The sequence below is a fragment of the Peromyscus maniculatus genome, chromosome 19 (genome assembly GCF_049852395.1).
Source record: "Peromyscus maniculatus bairdii isolate BWxNUB_F1_BW_parent chromosome 19, HU_Pman_BW_mat_3.1, whole genome shotgun sequence".
Classification (NCBI taxonomy): Eukaryota; Metazoa; Chordata; class Mammalia; order Rodentia; family Cricetidae; genus Peromyscus; species Peromyscus maniculatus.
In genome coordinates, this window is record NC_134870.1 from 80,448,472 (window position 1) to 80,472,452 (window position 23,981).

Here is a 23,981-nt window from a genome sequence, read left to right on the forward strand (position 1 = left end):
TATTTAAAGAGTTTGGTCCATGGTCATTAGAGAATAGGGTATTATTACTATTAGTATTACTGATTTTTTTCTATTTTTGATACAAAAAATATTCACAGACTTTTCAGATAACAGTGAAAAGGGAAGGGTTTGGAATTGTAGTTTCCTGTCCTGTGGCTCTCAAGTCACGCCCCATGGATACACAAAGGAGGATGTGTTGTACCATCTGAAGCAGAGCCTTTTTTTTTTAAATTAAAGTGATGAATATTTTTAAAAAAACAACAATGATCATGGTACAAGAGGAATAAGAAATGATTAGGAAGAAATGACACTTTACACATGTAGGTTTTTTCCCTCTTGGGTATAGCTAATCTTGACTAATTTTGTTATGAAGTGTTAATTAATATATCTTTGGGCACTTATTTATTAAAGGATTTGTTATACCACTAAGGAACCTGTTTGCCACCATACACTGGCACCTGTTTAGTGCTCTCTGCTAGTCCTAAGTATAAAATCCACTTTGACCCATATTTCCGGAAACAGAAGTGATATGGGCCTTGAATTAGGGTGATATATTTCACGAGTGGCTTCAGCTGTCAGGGCTGAAAGGAAAGGAGTGCCCCTTCTTGGCTTGTGGTGTCAGGGTTTATAGTTTATCTCCTACATCAGGCATTTTGATATGTGTCATAGAAGAGAAGATCTAGACATCTCTGAATGTTTAGTGTGGAACGTGGAGCTAAACTGTCAGACCATTGTTGGATCAATGGAGGATTTGTAGCATGAGTTTTGGAAGAGTTTGGGGAGTTTTTTCCTCCATTATATCGCTCAGATTTGCTGCCCCCTTTACTTTTTCTAGGTCAGTGAAGGAGAGACTCTGGGGGCTTTGAAATGGAATGGTGGTTCTTCATTTCCTCAAGTGTCTCTCATGGTGAAATCCTGAGACATGTTTTGTTGTTTTAAAAAATAATGATTTTTAACTTTAAAGAGCATATTGATGTAGTGGGCTAAGGCATATGGTCTACCTTATTCTGAGATTTGCAAGGGTATTTGTTTTATGATAATGGTGAAACTAAATATTTGTTGTATTTTAAAATTTGCCTTAGAATGTATCTAAAAAGCTCCTTATAAGGAGCCTCAGTAGCACAGTAGGTAGTGTGTCAGTATCATAAAAAGTTCCTTTTATGCTTTATTCACAACTTACCAAGATTTACAAATACTGTATTTTAAATAATATAAAGATAGAGTTGATCTATTTAACACTAAAAATATCAAACTTAACAATGCAGAAATTCTAATGTGCATAATAGATTGTCAGAATTCTAAAATAAAGGAGTTGATCTATTTAATATTAAAAGAAAAACAAACTTAAAAATCAGAAATCATAATGTGTATGACATTGTCAGAACTTCATGGGAAGGAGTGATGCTACATGCTTATCATTAACACTGATTTCTGCTCTTCATTAGTAACTCTCTATGGAAGAAGGATCTTCTTTCAGTGTCTTAGATTTCCTGATTCTTCCCCACTGTACACTTGGATGTGGACATCACCTTCAGGATCCCCATGATGGGGATGCCATGCATTGTAAAGTCTTCTAGCCTTTCCAAGGCCTCCAGCTCTGTATGTGTCTCATGGTATAGCACCACAGGTTGATGTTAAGTAATATCTGGGGAGACATGAATCTCTAGGTCTTACAAGGATGAGACATGACCATTGTATATATACCTAAAAAGTTCCTTTGTGCTTTATTTCTTCCTCCTTTCCATAGTCTTTTAGCCTAATATTGAGCTAGTTGGAGATCTTATTCTGGATAAGTGACAGTGTTAGTAGAAAAGACTTTAAAAATGTTTGCTAGCTTTAAAGTAGGGATTTCTTAATTACCAATAAAATTAAATAGATAAAATTGGCTGTATTATTTTCACAATTCATGGTAAAATATATTGAGGTGACTTAGGCAATAACATTTCAAAGTGCTCTTTGGTAGCAGAGTCTATGTTGGAAGTCTTGGGGAACAGATTGCTTACCTAGTATCTCTGGCCTTAGTGGTCAGTGAAATAAAACATATTTCTAGTTAAATAACTCCCTACCTGCTAGATGGTGACCCACTGCAATGTCCTGCCCAAGTTTTACTAGATATCCTCTTTGTATGAAGCAATCAAATGTCTCCTGTAATATGTTTGAATACTCAGCCACACAGAAAAAAAACATTTTCTGGTTCCCAAATGAAGGAGAAAGGAGAGAGAGAGGAACCATCAGACCTGTTTTGGAATATGATACATTAGCTGGTTAAGGAAATACATATTCTGTGATATAATAATTCTGCTCTCTTTGATATTCTATTGACTGTGCACATGTGTCAGAAAATCCATGTTTATAGTAATAGTGATGATAGGAGCAATATTTGGGAACCATCCAGAGGTTCATGAGTAGGATAAGCAAATACACATGGCTCACTCATGAAGGAGGAAACTGCATTCCTGAGAAAGGAGGGACCGCCACTATACTCACCAACAGAGATGAATCTCACCAAGATCACACCAAGGGAAGGAAGCAAACCATAGATGACTTTGGGTGTGGTTCCTGTCTTTTACATTGTATAGGCATGCAAAAACTCAGCAAAACATGGTTGATTGACATATAAATAAGAACAACAAAATAAGGCTACAATGAACAAGGAGTTCTAAAGCATGATCAAGAAGAATACAGAATCAGCAGTGACCACCAGAGTCTTTTATATTCATTGTTATAGTGATATTCATATGGATTTTTATTTACTATTTCTCAAAACTATATTATAGCATTTCTTTCAAACATGCTGAATTTCTAGGAAAATGATGGAAATATTTAATTGCAGTATTTGAGCAGCTCAAATATACCTTCCTAAGGTAGGTATGAAAGCTCCACTCTTATTTGGCCTGAATATTAAAGAGAAGGAAGCTTCAAGAATGCCCTCAATTTTTTTTTTTTTTTATGATCTAAGAACAGGAAAATGTTAACTTTAGTTAAAAAGGACGGAGAATTGGGGGACCAGATTGGGCTTGTCAGAAAGGACATAATTCTGGTGCCCTGGGTTGTAACATAGACTCTGAGCACCTGTCACTCAACATTATGGAACAGTGGAGTAGAAAAGCAGTTCAAGATTGAACATGTCAACTTTGATGTTATTTTGTCATCCAGTACATGTGAAAAAGAATTAACAAAGTATCAGTGAGTAGGAGCAGAAGACTTAGGACATAACTTGGAGCAAGGGCACATTGAAGTGTGTGGAGACATTATGTACAGACATGGAAGTTATAGGGAAAGGAGGGAGAGAGGCCGGGCTGTGAAAAGAAGGATGAAGCAGGGAAAATGGATCACTGGTTTGGGGGCAGCAGACAGTGGGACTCACAGTTATCTTTCTTGCTGCACCTGCATAGATGTTTTGGTCAGTTGTATCACATGGCTGTGGTGTTCATATTCCAGCGCACTTATCTCAGATTGAACACTGAGTTGCTCCTCACTGTGTCCCTTTAAAGAGTTCCATTCATTTTGGGTGGGATAAGGATGCACATGTCTTTCACACCCCTTTCCATAGTCTCATATTCTTACTCCCTGCTAGTCTAGCACTCTTTGCCCAGGTGCTAGCAGATAAAAGGTTCATGCATGTGTATTGACAGTTAACAGTGCCTTAGAGATTGGAGGCCCCAGAGTTCGTAAAATAGCTTCTAAAGATAATGCTGACCTCCTTATCAAGTGGGGATAGTATTGTTTCTTTTTCCCTTAGGGTTGGTGATGCAAGGATTCAAAGGTGGAAAGGGGAGAGTGTCCTAGATCCAGTTTCCAGAAATAGATTTGCTGATATGGGAGAGTGAACTCAATCCATTAACTCATCCACCAAGTCTTTACTAAGAACTTAAAATATTCTAGGTAATGTTCAGTGATTTGGAAGATAAAAATCCGTGGCTCTGCATGTAGTTTATCCTGGTTTGAAATTAATAGCTTGTCTTTTTTCAGTAGGTGGACTTTCTTTTGTAATCCTTCTTAATATATTATCACACTTTTATTTCAGCTTTTGTTTTGTTTATCCAGAATAAACAAAGAAAGAAAAATGCATAAACATAACTCTACCTTGTGTAGTACTGACAGGTACAAAGTGATGAAGGTGGAGACTTGGTGTGAAAGGCCAAGGGCATTCTGAATGTCAAAGGATATTCTACAGCTGCTAAGAAGGCCACTAAGAAAAAATGTCATAGCCTCTTGCTACAAAGGTTACTGGAAATTGTTCAGATCTTTATCTTAATTCTTTAAATTCTCAAAGGTCGAGCAAATCCACAATTCTTCCACTAGTCCTTACTATAGCTACTCTTTACCCAGTCTGAAAGAAGCTGCTAACCACAAAGTCTGGAACATGTTTCCTCTACAGAGCAGGGGTTAGGGTGTTGGGTTATGTGGGTGCTGGTATGTGTAGGGGACAAGGCCTCATTCATGAGTAATAATAGCTGGTACTCTTCCATCAGTCTTTGGTACTTATTAGCATCATCATGGAACACATTCAGTCCACAGGTCAAGGCTACCTAAGACTTGCTGGGCTTCATTGTTGTTTAAGTTGTTTAAGGTTTTTCTTTTTTTTTTTCCTTATCAAAGGTCAAAAGCTACAGAGAGCAAGCATTGTTCTCTGTAGAATTAGTGCATAGATTATAAATGATGATTATAGGAATATACCTATAGATTAGTTAGAGTGCTAACTGGAAGCAAAATCTTAGTTTTCATTTTATAAAATGAAAGCATTGAATTTTGAATCTACAAACAAGGAATCAAACAAGAAAATAAGTAACTGAAGAAGGTAGGAGAAATAAAACTCTTGGCTCCAGGGCTGGCTTGAGAGAATCTTCTGAGAATTTTCTCTGAGCTGATGCTGCCAGTGGGGATATCATTTAGAGATTATAAGAAACAACTAGGTTTGTAAACTGTATTTTTTGTTGCTGGCCTTTGTTTTTGTTTGGCTTTATAGGGAGTGGTGATTAGAAGTAGAACAATCTATCCCTTTCTTCATGAAAATGGCGGGAAACTGTTTCCAAAGACGTTAAAGGTTTTGAAACTGTTAACAATTTTAAGACCATCAAGTCGATCCTTCTGGGGTCATTGCAAAATTAGTCCCTGGAGCAACATCTCCTGTACTTATTTTAGAATAGTTTTAATTAAATAACGCCACTGATGGGGCTATTGGCGCTTCCCCAGAGAGATTATTCACAATCCAATAAATCTTAATGTGAGGAAATTTCTCCCGACTTCAGCTATTTAGCCAACTTACATCTTAAAAGCCTGGTCTTTTCATATTTGCCCAGGGAGAAATGTTCATGTTTATAGGTTTTGGACATAGGAAGGTGCTTAGAGAAAGATCCACCATCCATAGGATATATGTATAGGAAAGATCATGTCTCAGGAAAGATCATGTCCCTCAGGATATGGGTATAGGAGGGTGTCAAGGGGAGACCCATGTTCAGTAGGAGAGGTATATAGGAAAGTGTCTAGAGAAAGGGTGATAACATGCCATTTTATATTTACTCATACTTGAAGTAGATATGGGTGACCTGCCTGTGGAATGCAGTGGAATGGAGATGGTGGTCAGCAAGGATAAAGTGTGGGTATGAGCTCTGTGTTTAAAAGTTCAACTTAGCTATCAGAATACTCATGAAAATTCACATTATCATCTCATCTGACTGGTTCCCAATACAAACTAGGGTAATTTCTTAGGTGCAGAATGAAATTCATTGTGCTATCAAAATTGACATTTCAAAATGTCTTAGTGAAGGGATGTGTGTGTGTGTGTGAGTGAGTGTGTGTGTATGTTCCATGAATATGGTGTAATTTTCCTGTTTTAATTGAAAATAGATTCCTTCATACAATACATTAAGACCACAGTTTCCCCTACCTTGACTCCTTACAGCTCTTCCCCCACCTCCCTTCTCCCCCAGATCCATTCCCCCTCAATTTTCCTTCAGAAAGGAGAAAGACTTCAAAAGACAACAGCCTGCTGTGGGATATCATTCTGCATGCTGTGAATGATTGGTTGCTCTGATTGGTTGATAAATAAAATGCTGATTGGCCAGTCGCCAGGCAGGGTGAGCAGACAGGAGAATTCTGGGAAGAGGAAGGGCTGAGTCAGGAGTCACCAGCCAGACACAGAGGAAGCAAGATGTCAAGGCAGAATTGAGAAAAGGTACCAAGCCACGTGGCTAAACATAGATAAGAATTCTGGGTTAATTTAAGTTTAAGAGCTAGTCAGTAATAAGCCTGAGCTAATGGCCAAGGAGTTATAATTAATATGAGCTTCTGAATGATTATTCTATATGCGGGCCATGGGACTGTGGGGGCTTGGCGGGACCCGAGAAACATTACAACTACAACAACCAAATATGCTAAAACAAGATACAGTAAGAGAAGATAAAAGCCCACCTATCAAGGCTGGACAAGGCAACCCAATAGAAGAAAAAGCATCTCAAGAGCAGGCAAAAGAGTCAGAGATACAGCCATTTCCACTGTTAGGCGTCACATAAAAACACCAAACTAACAAGTATGCAGAGTACCTAGTTCAGACTCATCCAGGCCCTGTGCTTGCTTCTTCAGTATGTGAGCCCATGTGAGCCCTGCTTAACCAGTTCAGTGGGACAAGTTCTCCTGGTGTCCTCTGATTCCTACGATCTCCCCGCCCCCCTTCTGCAGGATTTCCTGATCTCTAAGGGGAGGGACTCCATGGAAACCTCTAATTTAGACTCTCTGTACACAATGTTTGGCTGTGGGTCTCTGCATCCACTCTCATCAGCTGCTGGAGGAAACCTCTCTAATGACTGGATAAGGCACCAATCTATGAATATACCAGAATATCATTAGAAATCATTTTATTGATTTTTTTTCCCCGTGGGGGAAAGACAATTGTGTTTGGTTCTACCCTAGGTTTCTGGGCTATTCAGTCTCAGTTCTTGACCATTTAAGCAGTGTAGGGCATACGATCTCTTTCTGGTGTGAGCCTCAAGTTAAACCAGATATTGGTTGGCCACTCCACAAGTTTTTTGTTTGTTTTTACCACTATTGCCCCAGCACATCTTGTAGGCAGAAGAGGTTGTACATTGAAGGTTTTGTGGTCAGGTTGGAGTCCAAGTTTCTCTTTTGGTAGCCTGCCAAGCATGTTCTCACACCAAAGAGACTAGAACATAGGGGCAAAGGCTCCATGCAGGTACCAGCTCACCCTTTCTATGTTCAGTGAGTTATATAGATGTTGTCTTCAGCAATGGGGACCCCATTGTCAGTTTTTGAAAAGTGACCCTCTGTTCTGGCATCAGTCTGGGTTGTTTGGGGATTTCTATGGAACCCTTTTAGCCAATAACTTGACAGAATGCAGCCCAGTCCCACCACTGAAAACCTTGCCTGGCTACAAAAAAATGACCAGTTCAGACTCGATATTCTCCATTACTAGGAGTCCTCAGTAGAGACATCTTCATAGATTCCAGGAAGGTTACACTGTACTATGTTTCCACACTGCCTCAAAACTCTAGATTACAGGAAATTTTTAATCATATTTCCAATTAATTCCATGAATGTATAGAGTAAATTTATTTTCCTTTACAAATTACATGCTATAATTGAAAACCCACCATTTTTCACACGAGAAACAGCCAAGGAATCCCATTATTATTTCTGATATGGGGCTTGGTAATATTTGCATATTTACTAAGAGATAGTTTGTTCATTAGCTCATGACATTAGATTTCTTGGAGGGTCCCTTCATTACCTATTTCTATGTGCGTGGTGCTGGGGATCAAACATCGGACCTCACACATGGTAGACAAGCACTCCACCACCCTTCTGTATACCCAGTGTCTTCTGTATTACCTTTAAAAATACACATTTATGGATAGTTAAATACATAATATTTATAAATAGAGCTTCTATTTCTTATGTGTTAGAACTGTTTCATAAAGTAGGAATTTAATCAGAAAGAAACATGTCCAACTACTCTTCTTGCATTTCCTTGAACTGACTCAATATTTGAATTCTCATTTTTAAAAATAGATACATTAATTTATTTTACATCTTGGCCACAGTCCCCCCCCAAACCCCTCTGTTCCCACCCCTCAGTCCACTCCTCCTGTATTTCTGTCAGGAAAGGACAGGTCTCCCATGAATAGCAACAAAACATGACATCTCAAGTTGCAGTAAGACCAAGCATCTCTCCATGTATTAAGGCTGGGCAAGGTAACCCTGTATGAGGAGTAGGATCCCAAAAGCCAGGAAGAGAGTTAGAGACAATCCTTGTTCTCACTGTTAGGAGTCCCACAAGGCAACCAAGCTACACAACTGTAATATATATGCAGAGGGCCTATGTTAGTCTCATGCAGACTTCCTGGTTGTCGGTTCAGTGTCTGTGAACCCAGGTAAGTTAGCTACTGGAAAAGGGGGTGTATTTCCCAGTCAGGTAAAAACCTGGCACAAGGGAATCTCTCAGGGATCTACAAAGATGACCCCAGCTTAGACTTTTAGCAATTGCAGATCCATAGCCTGAACTGGCCATCTCCTGTGACCAGATTGTGGCTCACCCCATTGTCATAAGAGAGGTGCCATCCATCAACTGAAGGAAACAGATGCAGACCCACAGCCAAACATTAGGCAAAGTTGGGGGAATCCTGCAGAAGAGGAGGAGAAAGGATTGTAGGAGCCAGAGGGCTCAAGGACACCACATGAATTCTCATTTTTAATGTAGTCTGACCATTACATTTTTTAGTGAAAATAGCATTAAAAAATTAAGCCAAAGGGAAAATTATAACCTGTTGCCAAGTGACATTATTATATTGAATTACAATTTATTGAATGTATTGAATGAATGATAGCAATCATTTAAATCCTTATGTAAATTCCTTCTAAACTCATTGAAAATTATATGTGTGTGTGTATGTGTGTGTGTGTTTATCTGTGAAGAAATGAGAAAATGTCCTTATTATGAGTTATAATCTCATGAAAGGCCTATGTCCATGCAACTTGAAATTATAACAGCTGGGAAAACCTATTACATGGGAATTGTGCTAAGTAGCATTCTTCATGGCTCGGGGAAATGAGAGATGGCTAAGATTTCTTCTGGTTTGGTGGGAACCATGGGCTGGGAATCTGGTATGTTTTAGATAACAGGCACATTAGGGATGAGAAGCTCTATGTAGAAGGCACATCTTATGAAACACTACTGACAAGGGAAATATAATTGAATATATAAAGTTGAATATAAACACATTTTGTTAGAGGCTGTGGGATAGGTTGGGAAGTACAAATTTTAGTTATTGGATTTCACTTAGCAGCTAGTAAAGTTTTTGTAAGGTGGAGGTCACATGTTAGCCACAGCTTGCAGTAGTATGAGAGTTGATTAGGTTGAAAAAGCAGAAAGATGGCATAGGTAAAGCCGATGAGACAAAGAGAGCCCTGTCAACTCAAGCAGGACAGGTGAAGCTTGCAAGGAATGCCCACAGTGCAGTCTGTTACCAACAAAGAAAGCTTCTACACTAAATTCCATCTTTCTTTCCCCCCTTCTGCCTTTCCATACATACTTATCAAATGCTCTGAGCTATGTTAGGCAGCACATGTACGGTAGGAAAATGTTTGGGTCCCTAATCTCACTCTCAGATCTGAATTACAGTCTAATCCAATGCTTGCTTGATGTGGGTGCCCTGAATGGGAGATGGTGATGTTAGGAGAAGGGAGGTGGTGTTACACATGCATGTTGGAAGGATGGAGCAAGAGACAGGGAAAGGGGAGACTCAAGGGATGCAGTGATGAAAAGACAATTGAATTGTCTCAAGAAGAAAGCTTAGAACTTCTGGAATTGGAGAATAATCAGACTGTTGCAAAATGGTTTCTTGCTAGATGGAAATCATGTTATAATGACACAAAAGCAAAGTGATTCTATTTTGTTTAGAGACAACTGGATTCTTAATAGAGCCCATGTAAAAGTTAGTTCAAGATGAATCAGAAGGGTGAAGAAATGGCATATTGTGCTATCAGTAGAAGGTCTAGATTATGATTGGAAGGGATCAGCGAAAATCATTAATGTGGGTTTAATCTACTAGAGTGTAGAGAGGAAAACCATATGAAGGCATGGGAAGGAGACAGTGTTCTGCAGCTGCAAGCCAAAACAAGTGGCATGAAAAGGAACCAACCTGGCTGGCATCTTAAGTTTGGATTTTCAGCTTCCAGAATTCTGAAAATGAAATGTTTGTTGTCTAAGCCATCCATTCTGTGGTACTTTGTTAGAGCAGCTCCTCAGAAACTTCCTTTGTTATGATAATTGATCTTCACTGTCAACTTTATTGGAACTGAAGTCACCTAGGAAACACTTTTGAATGTGTCTATCAGAGCACCTCTTGAGAGGTTTAACTGAAGATGAAAGACTACCTAGAATGAGGCTTGGACTGAATAAAACAGTACACCGAGTAATAGTCTTTCTTTTCCCACTCTGCTTTGTAGCTATGAATGCAATGTGACCAGCCCCCTCACACTCTTGTCACCATACCTTCTTTGCCACAATGGACTTGATCTTAAACCAGGAGCCAAAATAAGCCTTCTTTTGGTCATAGCAATGAGAACAGTGACTAATACATTGCCCGTGTTGTTTTCAAATGCTATCAATTTTTCTGTTTCCTCTATGGACATCATTGGTGGGAACATGTTGTATACTTAGAAGACACGCTCAATAAAGTGATAAAAGAATAGAAGGAGATGATGCCTGTATACAAAGTCATCACCTTTAACCCTGGGAGGTACATAGGAAAACATTACTTTCAAACACAATTAAATGGGACATAGCAACCTTTTATGAATTCCATTCAGGAAGTTAAATTTTTTTTTTTCTGGATTGTGGCAGAGGCTTATAGCTTATCTCATTTACCAAAGAGGTTTGAATGGAATAGAAATATCTGCTGGATCATTTATGGAAAGTAAATTCAAATGATAGCAAAACTGCAATGAATGAGGATGATAAGAGTCAATTTTAGAAGTACAGGTCAGAGAGACTGATTGTTTAAAAAAATAGGGGTAACTGGGGTGGAGAGTAGGATACTTGATAAAGAAAAAACAGTGACAGCACCTATTGACTAAGTTAGAGGTGTTGACAAAGACAAATGAGTTAAGAATGACATTTAGAGCTTGTTTGGAGGTTCTAGCAGGGGAGCACAGCTACTCGTATACCCTTGACCAAAGACCGGTCCTCCTCTATTTGCAGCTGCAGGAGGGACGCACATGGAGCAGTGAGGGAGAAAGGGGACACCTGCCTAGCCAGTCAGATCAGCCAAATCAACCCTGGTGATCAATGGGGTGACAGATGTCGCAGCCAGATCACCCTGTGAGTTTGAGGCCAGCCTGGTCTCCAAAGCGAGTTCCAGGAAAGGCATAAAGCTACACAGAGAAACGCTGTCTGGGAAAAAAGAATGACATTTAGTTCCAAACAGTAGGAGAATAGGAAGGACTCAGTTTGGAAAGGGGAATATGGCTTTGCTTATCTGTAAGTACGAAGTTTATAGAAGAGTTTGGAAATTTGACTTATATTGTTTTATTCTTCTTTGCCACATGTTATTTCTCCCAAGGAAATTCTAGGGTTGGAGGTACACATTCTTTTTAATTTTTTAGAGATTTATTTATTATATTTTATGTTCCCGAGTGTTTTGCCTGGAATTCAGATGGTTGTCAGCTGCTATGTAGGTGCTGGTAACTAAACCGGGTTCCTCTGCAAGAGCAGTAAGTGTGTTTATCTGATGAGCCATTGCTCCTATCCCAAGGTAGACATTTTCATCTTAAGACCATGCTGTAGTTCTTATCCTAGTTTGTATTTGGTTATACACTAAGTATCAAAATTTTCCCAGACTAATTGGCCTTAATGACCTATACACCTTTAGACTAGTACCCAATGAAAATATAGCAGTGTTCTGAAATATGGTGTCTGTTTGCCAATACAGATGAGATTTGTGTCAGACCAGTTGGCTGGTTACATTTGTACAGCAAATTCAGTGGCGGTGGAGTTATTATTCCCAGTGAGGTAATTTTTCCCAGTATATAAGTTAGATCAAAGGTTTATCATTTCTAGGAAGAAAACATGCTTCTCTTGGTTCCAGTAGAAGATTTGGGCATTCTTAAGGGCTTCTTCTACAAAGTTACTCTCTCTTCATCCACTGAAAAATTTTTATCCTCTGTGTCACCATTTAACTTTCTCTCTTTGATGTTTTGAAATATTTTCTTTAGAGTTTGGGGCAGGTATTTTCAAATATTCTTTTGGCCTTGTTACTATTTGTACCTCTGGGCATTGTAACTCTTCCCAGTTGAATGGTATTTTTGCTTTTCTTTAAGTTGTACCTTTATCTGACTATGATACTTTGGTTTTGCATTTTAGCCATAAGGGGTTTTATTTTAATCACAGAACCTTTTAGATCTGTTAGAATGTATTTCCCTTAGACTTTCAAACATGTTTTCTAGTATTCGTGGGGTTTCTTTTGGGATTTTTACTTTTTAAACTAGAACTTATGTATATATTTTAAAAACCAGAATATTTGCATTTTAGAATGGTTTCCATTTGTTAAATATGCAAAATTTCCAGTGAACATTCTCTAACTTTGACTTTCTGTTCAGAGTGGCAATGGCTTCAAAGCTCACAACTTATTCCACAGCACAATGTAAAATTCATTACATTTTTATTCTCATGGATTAAGTAACCACTTAGAAGAGCAATCTGAATGTACTAAGTTTTTTTTTTTTTTTTTTTTTTTTTTTTTTTTTTTTTTTTTGACATGAGAGATTCAAGACAGAATGTGGACAATTTAGCTACCTATGGCCTCTGTGTTTAATTCTTGTCTAACTGGTTTTGTGTAGTTTGTCCCTTCATTCCGTTGTTTGGGCCAGGTTATTGACAGCATCACATGAGGGACAGGTTTCTACCATATAAAGTTTGACTTCTATAGCAGTTGCTATTTAGAACTGAGCTAAGATGCCAGTAGGTGACAGTGTGTCTACCTTTGAAAAGTCTTGTTTTTATAGATTATCTTTTTTTTTTTTCATTCTGAATCACTTTTGTTGGAGCTGTTCCCTTGCTTCTTGCTAATCCTTTCAATATTTTAAGACTTGGGTATTTGTGTTGGTCAACTGTGATTTTCTATTAGTGCTCAGATAAAGAGAGTAGTTAAGGCTTAATGATCAGTAAGGATTTTGAGAAAGTCAGAATGGTTGGGGTTATGTAGGGAAAATGGAAAATTATGTTGGAAGCAAGAGACTTGAAAAATCATGTGTTGAGGAAGAGGACTGGGTTCTAGTTGGTCTATATTGAATCCCATCACCCTCCATGCTCTAGACTCTAGGTATGTTTTTCTGCACCATGACCCTTCCTTTCCAGTGTTATCCCAGAACTTGTTATTCTTCTACCATTGTCCCCTTCAAAACTGCTCTCATAAATTTCTGTGAAATTCACCACTTTAATGCTATCTGGAGTAGAACCATGAGAACTTTAAAGGACCCTAATCCAGAGCATTTAATCGTTTCATTGTGGGTCCTTGAACTGTGTTCTGAATCTTGGTTTCTTAATGTTATTCATTTAGTGAAGAGGTGATTCCTAGTTTCTATTAAATTCAGCAGTTCTAAATCATGTTCCTGTAGTTCTTTAATATTAATTGTTCTATTTACCCTGTTTGTCTTTTAAACAGTACACACATTCAGAAAATACTCAAGGCCATTCTTCTCAATGTTAAAATTACTTTTCATTTCTTACACTAGGTCTGTATTCAAATATAAAACAATATATTTATTTAGAGCAAATTGCAAGTCTTGCAATATATTTGCAGTATCTCCAGTTCTAGTATAGATACATTAGTATACCACTTAGTAAATGACAGCTGGCCATTTATCATGAGGGATTTCCTGTATGTGAGGGAACTGGTAATGATGGATAATAAATGAGTGAGGACTCTTAGTGGTCCCTTAAGTATGGTTACCCAGAGATAGCCAACCAGAACACTCCAGAAAAGTAACCCCCCCCCCAGAGAAAGAACAAAAGTCAAACTAAAACCAAAATATAGCAAAAATTCAGGAGTAAATAATTATTTAGGAAATTAGGAATAAGTAAAGATTATCATGGTGGTAACATGTCAATTATCAAATGCAGTTTGGAATGTCAAAAATGATGTCATTTTATATATAGTTACTTCCTTTGTCTATGTGGAGACAACTCATTTAAGTTCATTTTCAGAGATAATAAAAATGACATAATTATGACAGATGAAGAGCTATTTCAGTGTCTGCATTAGGTACACGGTGTCTGGCCCTGTGTGTAGAACAATTCACTCCTGGAGTCTGGGACTGTTGGCCTATTAGAGACATTGCCTGTGAAAGTGGAAATGTTAGTGCCCTTCTTTGAGAAGGAAGCTGTTACTTCTCTGGAGCACTGGCCATATAATGAATCAACAGGATATGCTAAATTCTGACAGAAATGCTGCAGTAGAAGAATGGGAAGGTAAGAGCCATAGCTTCAAAGCCAAAGGAGATACTTTAGAAGTTCACATGTGATGCTATCAGGATGAACATAGAATTTGAATATTTCAGCAGACAGAACTGTCTGTACAAAGACATGAAGTGAGTAAGGATTATGAACACATGATGTCTTTTAACATAATAACTGTGATTACAAACTATGGATGGTGTGGAAAAAGATGGAACAGAGATGTTTGGAGGCTGACTATACTTAGAGAACTCTGTGATGTTAGAGGTTCCAAAATTGCAAGCAGGGATAGTTGAGATCAAATTTATATTTGGGAAGGAATTTCCTCCCATGGGAAAATTTGGTTATAAATTTTCCACCCCAGCACAAAAACTAGAGAAACTGTTTTCTCTACAACAGCAACAAACTGTATTGGTTACTTTCACATTGTTAGGTCCCCAATACCTGGTAGAACCCATTTACGGGAGGAAGAGCTTACTTTAATTCATGAGGTAAAAGGTTTGGTCCATCGAGGTGAGGAAGGAATGGTGACTATTGTGCTATCACGCTAACAGAAGGAGCATGCCACGGAGGCCATTAACATCACTGTAGATAAGGAAGCAGAAACCACGCCAAAACTATGGGCTGGGCTCTAAATCTGCAAAAGCCTGGCCTTAGTGAACTGGTTTTATGAAGCCAAGATTCCACAGACTTTGAAAATGGTGCCACCAGCAGGAGAACAGTCATTTAAAACATGACTCTGGGGGTGATGTTTCTTATTCCGAACATAACACTGCCCATGCCATACAGCCCACAAAGGTTTGTGGTCATCTGTTTTCCTTTAAATAGGCAGTTTTATGGTTCCATTTAGAAGTAATAGTATTTTTTTAGTTTGCCTACACTTTTAATAATCTCTTTAAAAACTTTTTATTGATTATTTGTAGATTTCACATCATGCGTCCCCATGCCATTCATCTTCTAATCCCTTCATATCCACTCTCTGTCCTTGCAACCTTTCCTCTAAAATAAAATAAAACAAAATTTAAAAGAAAAAATCTTGTCATGGAAGCTGTAGTATGGCCCAGTGAGTCATACAATATACACTTTGGTCCATACATCTTTAGTTGCAAGTGTTCATTGCAAGGAGTCATTGGTCTGGTTCAAGGCCTCTGGCTTCTGTTACACCCTTGATACTTGGCCCTCACTGGGACTCCTCTAGATTATGCAGTTATTGCCCTGTGTTATGGAAAATTTTTGTCTTTGGATCTGCAGGAACGGCCCCTTTATATGCTCCAGCAGTTCATAGATGGGGTGGATATTGGGGTGGCCCAACTCACAGCCGTGGTTCTGGGCCTGGGTGGTAGCTGGGTTGGTCAGCCGGCCAGTCCTCCCTCATTCTCACCACCAGGGGACCTCTCCAGCATTGCTCCAGCTAGCTCACCCAACACAGCAGGAAGCAAGGGGCAGGGCCAGTTCTGTTGCTCCCATGCTCTGGAGACCAGCTCACTGGCACCCAAACCACTAGGACCAGCTCTGCTGTGTTGCCCAGACAAGGTGCAGGGTCCACTCTCCTGAGTGTTGCAGTTGGTGAGGGGGAGGGACCGCTGTCCTGCTCTCATGTCCCAGAGCCAGCTCTCCTGCTTGCTCCAGGTGGTGAGGGGCAAGTGGGGCGGAAGGGGGGGGCATCTTTCCTTCACCTTCACTACCACATGGCAGATGTGTGGGGGAGGTAGAATCAGCTCTCTACTGTGCTCACACCCTCAGAGCTGGCTCACCCATTCCCCCACTGCCAACAGGGTCAGCTCTACTATGCTGCCCAGGTGAGGTGTGGGGCCCGCTTTCCCAAGTGTTACAGCCACTCTTGTGTCCCTGGGGCCAGCTCTCCTGCCTGCCACAGATGTAGAGGGGTGAGAGGCAAGGAGGGAGGCGTCTTTCCCTAGCCCATGCCACAGCATGGGAGATGAACAGGGTAGTTCTGTGCTACCCAGGCGAGGTGCAGGGTGTGGTCATCGGTTAATGCTATATACATTTAGTTTGATTCCAATCGTCCTTTTGAGTCATTACAGCAACAAAATGGTTCGAAAGTTCAAAGTTTAAAGTCTTTTCTGAGATCCAAGGCAAATTCTTAACTATAAGCCACTACAAAATAAAGAGGAACATTATATACTTCCAGCACACAATGGCACAGAGTAAACACTGTCACTTCAAAGGGAGAAAAGGAAACTAAAGCGCTAGATTGAAATCCAGCAGGGTAAACAGCAAACCTCTAGCTCCTTGTCTGACATTTGGGGCATGTGCTGTTATGACGTGGAGATCCACTTAGTACCTGCAGTTTTCATCAGCAAATGTCTCACTTTCCTGGAACCTTAGGCTTCACCTTCACAGCTTCACACATTTGTCTCTCAAGAATTCCCTGAAGAGAATGGCTCAGTTGCATATTACTTGTACTTCCAAGATTACTTTAAAAATCATTGTGCAAGATTCCATATCCTCTAACTCTTGGATTCTTCATGCCTACAAAACCACACAGATGGTGTACATTTCTTCTTCCAGTTCGGGTAGTAACAGAACACTCTAAACATGGCTGTGCCAGTGTCTGAATATTTGGTTTGCTGGACTCAAAACCTGTTCCCATAGGTCAGCCTTTCCTAGCAGGGTAGTTGGAGGCTCTTTCTTTACAAGCACCTTTTTTTTTTTTTTTCAAAGAAAAGCCTTTCAAATGAGTTTGCATTTCTACTCCCTGGAGTCTTCAGGGGGTGGGGACTCATCCTCAAAGTGCCCCTTCGAATATTCTAGAATATTCTCCTGTAAAGCCTGTGAGTTCTCTTTTGTAGTGTTAACCTTTAGCAATAAAGGCACTTTCTTGAAGTTTCTTTGCCAGAAACATTAAACATTCCCCTTTTCTGGTTAAATAAGACATTTTCCACATCTTTGTGTTCTTCCTTTTGCTAATTTTCTCATAATTCTGGGTAAAGGTAGCCATCATCAAGCATGCTCCAGCTTAATGTGTTGTCTTGAATTTCCTCCACTGAATTCTTGAGTACATTACTCTCGAGTTCAGACTCATTCAAAATTTTAGGAAACAGACAAAATATAGACACATTCTCTGCCTGATTGTGAAATGAATGGCCTCCAGTCCAGTTCCCAATACAGTCTGTTCCCATCAGGAACCTGTGAGTACCATGTTCTGTCTGTGTTTCTTACAGTGTTTTGGGCTTCTGAACTTCCACTGGAACTGCTCATTGAACTCTGCTCATAGCATTCTTGGGATTCTCCAGTTCTCACTAGAAACTTTTCCAAATTCCTCCCTGAAAATGGTGAGAACACCTTGATGAGTTGAGTAATTTTACTTTATAGACAACATAAACTTCACTTCTAGTGTCAAGTCTGTAGGGGGTATATATTTTTTGTGGGAAGTAAAGGGTTATGAATATGAAAAATAAAAACACCACTGGCACACCTTATAGCAGAATAAATGGAAAAAAATTGGGATAGCTTTCATGAGGTATGTAAAATGAATAATTTTCAGGTTTTTTTTTTTTTTTTGCTTGTTTTTGCTTTTATTTTCTAGTCTCAGGTTTGGGCTTATGGGAAGAATGAGAAACAAAGTAGATGGAGTTGGGAAGTTCATGTACCTTACAGTAAGTAATAGCCTCTATTTTGAAATAATTTCATTTTTAAAATCCTCATTCAACATTTAGAACTGTTCTTTAAACTACTTATTACTATTAATAGTACCCATCAGTCATGATAAACAATTTTTTTCTGTTAGACTAAATCCTCCTCTGAATTCTTCAGCAAAGAACAATGAAAATGAAAATATACTTTGCCTGGTGTTATTTATTTCACACAGAGATAATATTCATTCTCTTCTAGCATTTATTTATCCTTAAAACTTCAATAATCTTGCTTTAAGCTCCTTCAAAAAGTATTTATCGGTTCTCTTTTCTTTGATAGTAAGTATTGATTGAAGGCTTTTGCCTACCTCTCCAATGATCCTTTAAGTGTTGTGGTGCAAATGAAATATTTTGCCTTATGTAATAGTTCCTAGTTCAGGACATCTTTGAAATATTTTAAGGCATACTTTTCAGTAGTATACCAGAAGTTTTGCTTCTATGTTTGTGGGTAGGCCCTAAACAGATTTATGGAATGTCTGAATTGCCTGGGTTTCTTCATTCTTCTTCCTCACCTTGAGCATAATTAGAAGAGAGAGGCCATAGTCAGATTTTGTTTATCCTTAAGAAATAAATTAATAATTCAGCTCAGATAATGTCCAGCACTTACATGACCCAGGAGGTGAAGCCACAGCTGTCCAAGTATTTTCTGGATAAGGTTTTAATATTTCCCTATATCAGACATTTCTCTCATTTTTTTTTTCTTTTCACAACTCAGTTTTACCTTCTAGAGTCTCCAGCAATTATATTCTTTTCAAATCCTCCTTCATATTTCTATTTGAATGACCCAGGCAGGGTTTCCATTATCTCCAGTCTCTCTACTTGCTTCCTACATAGATCAGTATACAAGAATATTGATAAGAATTACCATCCTGCCAATACATTCAGTGTGAAAAGTTCAAACTCCATCTGTTGGTCAATGTTTCTTGACTACAGTCCTTCCAGTCAATTTCCTGTTCAGACTGGGAGTTTCTAAAGTCCAGGTGATACATGATAATCTCTTGCTTTGTTCCAAGCCAACACTCATTCTTCTGCTTAGGGTAATTGTTCTGAAATTGTTTCCTTTATATACTCACATAGCACTTTACGTGTTAATTCTCTGTTTAATTTTATGGTTACTTAAAAGTGTCTAGGCCCTATGACAAGAGGATCCCATCTGTCTTATTAACCATTCCATCCTTTTATCTTTTTAAATCCCTATCATACATCATTCCTTTATTAAATAATATCTATTTATTTACATTTGTTGTGCAGGGCTTAAACCAAGGACCTCATGGATGCTAGGGAAGTGTTCTAATAAGCTACAAGTCCCACCCTATTTTTAAACACTGAATTAGTGATTTCAGTAACTCTTTGTAGGCTCATTCAGGGCAGGGGTAATTATTACACATTTTTATAATCCATGAATCTCTTCCCATAAACCTTTATATGATAGACCTTTAGAGGCTCCATTCCTTGAAATTAACTCATTGAAGTACTCATGACTAAATGCTATGACATTTGTGAGTCAGCCTTGGATGAGCAGTTATGTCCTTGGGTACTTGGTTTGCCTATACATATGGCAGATGCCATCTACCATTGCCTTGGGCCAGACGTCTTAGCACTTGACTCAGTTTCATGATTCAAAAAAGCAAGCTATTGGCTCTCAACTCTTATATTATTTAGTTTATCACTACTGTGAGCAATATTTGGCAGAATCAACTTAAGGGAAGAAAGGGTAATTTGGACTCACAGTTTTAGGTCATCACGATGGGGAAAGCATGGCAGTGTGGTTCTGCTCATAGCAGTGGGAACATGTGGCGGAGTTCTAAACATGGCTCTATACTAGAAAGCAAAAGGAACAAGGTTGGTATCACCTCCAGAGCCCCACCCCCATCATTACCTTCAACCAGGTCCCATATTTCAAAAATTCCATAGTCTTCTTAATTGTACTGGGGACCAAGCACTCTAATCATTAGCTTGTTAGGAACATTTTAGATTCAAACCCTCTTCTGAGTGAGTTGAAGTTGCTCATGGCTTTTACCATCATTTCCCCGTTACTTTAAACAATTTGATACTTTTCAATGACTTTGGTTTCCATAAAGTGATATAAGGATAAAGTTATATACATAATTATGAAATGTATGGTGATGAAAAGAGCAATTTGGAGAAGTCAACTCTAATAAAGCAAGTTGGGTAAGAAGTTATATACAGCATTTAGCCTTGCTAAAAACACCAGCAACTATATGAGAGGAATGTCTTAGCAACATCACCATGAATTAAATAAATATATGTTTAAAAAAACAGTCTAAGAATGGGGAATTGATTGTTGGTCAACAGGGTTTGGAGAAGCTCAGTGGAAGAGATAGCACATGACTTCACAGACAGAAGAAGAAAGGTAGTGCTGTGTAGCAGAACTTAACTGAGTACTCGGAGGTAAAACAAGTGTATGTGTGATTCTTAAGACAATCTGAATTTAAGCCTGGGGTAGAGGTGCAGCAAAGCCAGCCCTGGGAACTCTTGGTTCTTTCCATAGGACTCATGGTAGTGCTTAGAAGTTTGAATTTAATTCTAAATGTTCTAGAACCACTTAAAATTTCAAACTAGGAAAGTACAAGCCTGGATTTGTTTTCCAGAATTGATCTGGCTGTATTTCAGGGATTGATGGAAATGAGGAAAGAGCAGAGAGAATGGTGACATGATAACTGAAGGTCCATATAGTCGAGAATTGATAATTAGACCAATTGTCTTAGGGTTTCTATTGCTGTGAAGAGACACCATGACAATGTCAACTTCTATAAAGGAAAACATTTAATTGTGGTGGCTCACTTACAGTTTCAGAGGTTCAGTCCATTATCATCATGGTGGGACATGGCAGCGTGCAGGCAGACATGGTGCTAGAGAGGTATCTGAGAGTCCTACATCTTTCAGGCAACAGGCAGTGAACTGAGACTCTGGGTGTGACTTGAGCATATAAGAGACCTCAAAGACCACCTTCACAGTGACACATTCTCTCCAACAAAGTCACACCTATCCCAACAAGACTATACCTCCTAATAGTTTCTTGGGGCCATTTTCTTTCAAACCACCACACCAATTTAATTGAGAAAACAAAGCACTAGGCAAATGGAAGGCTAGAAGGAGTGATAGAATTTGGGGACAAGTTAAATGAGAAACTGGGCATGGAGGTGTAGGCTGACCTCTGAACTAGCTGCTGACATGTAAAGATACCATTTATAATAATGGATGACATTAGAAGAATATCTTGTTCCAAAGTACACAAAGCTATAATGTTCTATCGGTATTCCTTAAAGCAAAATTGATGAGAATGTAACGAATGCTCATTAGATACAGGTATGAACTGTAAACAGCTCTTGCCTTCTGCTATATGTGGACTGTTTCTGGGTATAGATTCTAGTTGATAAATCATGTTTTCACACTAAATGATGAAGCTAAAGTCTCTAGTCCAGTGACTCATCAGGAAGTATTATTTTGTGCTTAATTCTTGTCTAAGCATGAAGAGAACATTATTTTTACATTACTCTATAAATCAAACCCGTCACTGATACTTGTTGAGTTGACAAATGTTTTGAGTCATCTCTTCCTGAAAAGCATTTATTTAATAAAGATTAGTCTGCTGGCCCATTACTCTTTCAAATTATATTTCGAGAAAAGGAAACATGGAGATGAGAAGATCATCAGTATCACATAAGCTACTCACCAGCTCTGGAGTAGTCTTAAGTTTGATTAGTTAACTTTTGTTATATTATATCTATATATCATATAGAATTTTTAAGTACCTCTGCATCCAACTAACACCTTGCTGTAATATTCAGCATAGTTTTTTCTTCATCTGTGGATTTTTACTAAGAACTCACTGGTAGTCTTGGTAGTTTTCTCTGTTTGCTGAGGCCATCAGTGATTTATTTATATGCACCTTTCAGATGCCCAATTTAAGCCTGTGAATAAATTATTTTGGCCATTGCATAGAATTGAAAAGATGCTTTGTTCTCCTATTACTCTACAGCAATATGCCTCTGAAATGAAGTAGCACACTGTGATAAACCTCACCTTGATCGAAGCACATTAGGGTAGATTTGTAATTGCTGCTACTGGCGGGGCACATCCTGTGATTAGGCTCAGATCCCTAAATTTTATAGCTTTTTGTTTTGTTTTGCTTTTAAAAGGCAAACCCATAAATGTGATAAATGTAATTCCAAGATAATGGAGTTAGGAAGCCATTACTGAAGGCAATTTTGGAGGAAAATGGAGAGTGTAAAATGATGACTTTAAAATATTTAAAATTATGGAGGTGGAAATTAAATTGCAGACTTGGAGGGAAGTGTGCATAGTGCAGGGAGAAGAAAAGTCACCCCCAATTTAGAGACAGAGTTTACAGTGAGATAGAGTCAGAGAGAGTGAAAAGCATTGATTGACTGTTTAACAAGGAACCATGGTACATGGACGCATGGATTCATAGGTGTCATATTCATCAGAGCTCTTTCTGACTGATCTGGAAACAGTTTAGTTTGCTTTTCTAAAGTTAATTTTTGCTTTCAGTGTTTATAATTTTAACATGGTTCCTAGATGAATTCCAGCAAATGGAGAGCCACAGGACAATTAAGAAAAACCTGCAGATTTTCAGATAGCTTCAAAGCATTGGGTAAGATTCAGTATAGGTACTTTGATAATTTACTAAAATACCTACATGTTTCTGTGCATTTTCCATTTATTCTTCTACTAAGTTAAATCAAGTGGTAGCAATATCCAACTCTATCAAAAGTAATATTGTCTTTCATATTGAACATTTATAGGTCGTCTTAACTGTTTTGAACTCATAGATAATGAAAAGTAGCTACAGATATCATCTCAAAATAATGCATGTATACTCTGAGCAGGACACAAAGTAGTCAGCGTATTTACCCTCATTTAGAATCACTGAGATCTCACACAATGGAGATGGCTCCCATGGCATCGCCATCAAATGCTGTTTGTGAAATGAATAATTACGCGTAAATTTTGTATACTTCAAACTAAAATCTCCCTTAATATAAAATGGTAATGTTCTTTAAAAGTACTTTTTGTACTTTTTCTCATACCACCTTTGTTTCAGATGAGGCAGTACCATTTGCATTATTAATTGTAATTCCTTTAAGGGTTATTAGATTTGGCCTAGAATTCAACACATCTTAAAAATAATAAGCTTCTCATCTGATGCCACGGGAGTTACCTTAAAAGTATAGGCGTTTGTGTTTTATTGTGAGCCACAGAGTGACAGCTAAGTGTGCCAGGCATGGTTTTGGTTGTCATTTTCAACTAGAGGGAGGGCTACACGGCTGATCTAGCATGCCTTTCCCTGTTTTCGACAAAGGATCCAGCACAAAGAATGAACTCTGGCACTTTACTGAGAAAATAAGAATTTAGTTGAACCACTGAAAGGAATTACCAAGCACAGGTTTAGCTCAAAATCTGAAGATAAATACTCCTTCTCTGGTCTATGAATACAATGGATTTGCTGGATAGGTTGTGGATTGCAAGTTTGTTTTCTGGTGATGCTAGTAGGCTTGAACTAAGTCTGTTTCCTCACGTCCCCAAGGGCACTAATGCTTGGTGGGTGTCAGAAAATAATCAAAGAAGGTTCCATCAGGTCCCTGGGATGCACTGTGACCCCTAGAACTGTTTTTTATATGTCACATGGAATATTTTACACAGAGGTGAGATATAGGAGTCAGGGATTCTATCTTACTGAAGTATTATATGCAAACAAATTTCTTATGTAGAACTGAATCTTATTTTAGTTTATTATGTGGAAATAAAGGCAAGAAGATATGACCACAATGAGTTTCCCAGATTTTGGAAGGGTCTCTAACATAAATCTT

General features: G+C 38.5%; 1 protein-coding gene across 3 annotated transcripts in view; it reads left to right on the forward strand.

Annotated features, from left to right (window-relative positions):
• Positions 1–23,981, forward strand: part of Cd226 (CD226 molecule) — a 99,133-nt gene that overhangs the window by 24,872 nt on the left and 50,280 nt on the right. The gene's annotated exons all lie outside the window — the stretch shown is intronic.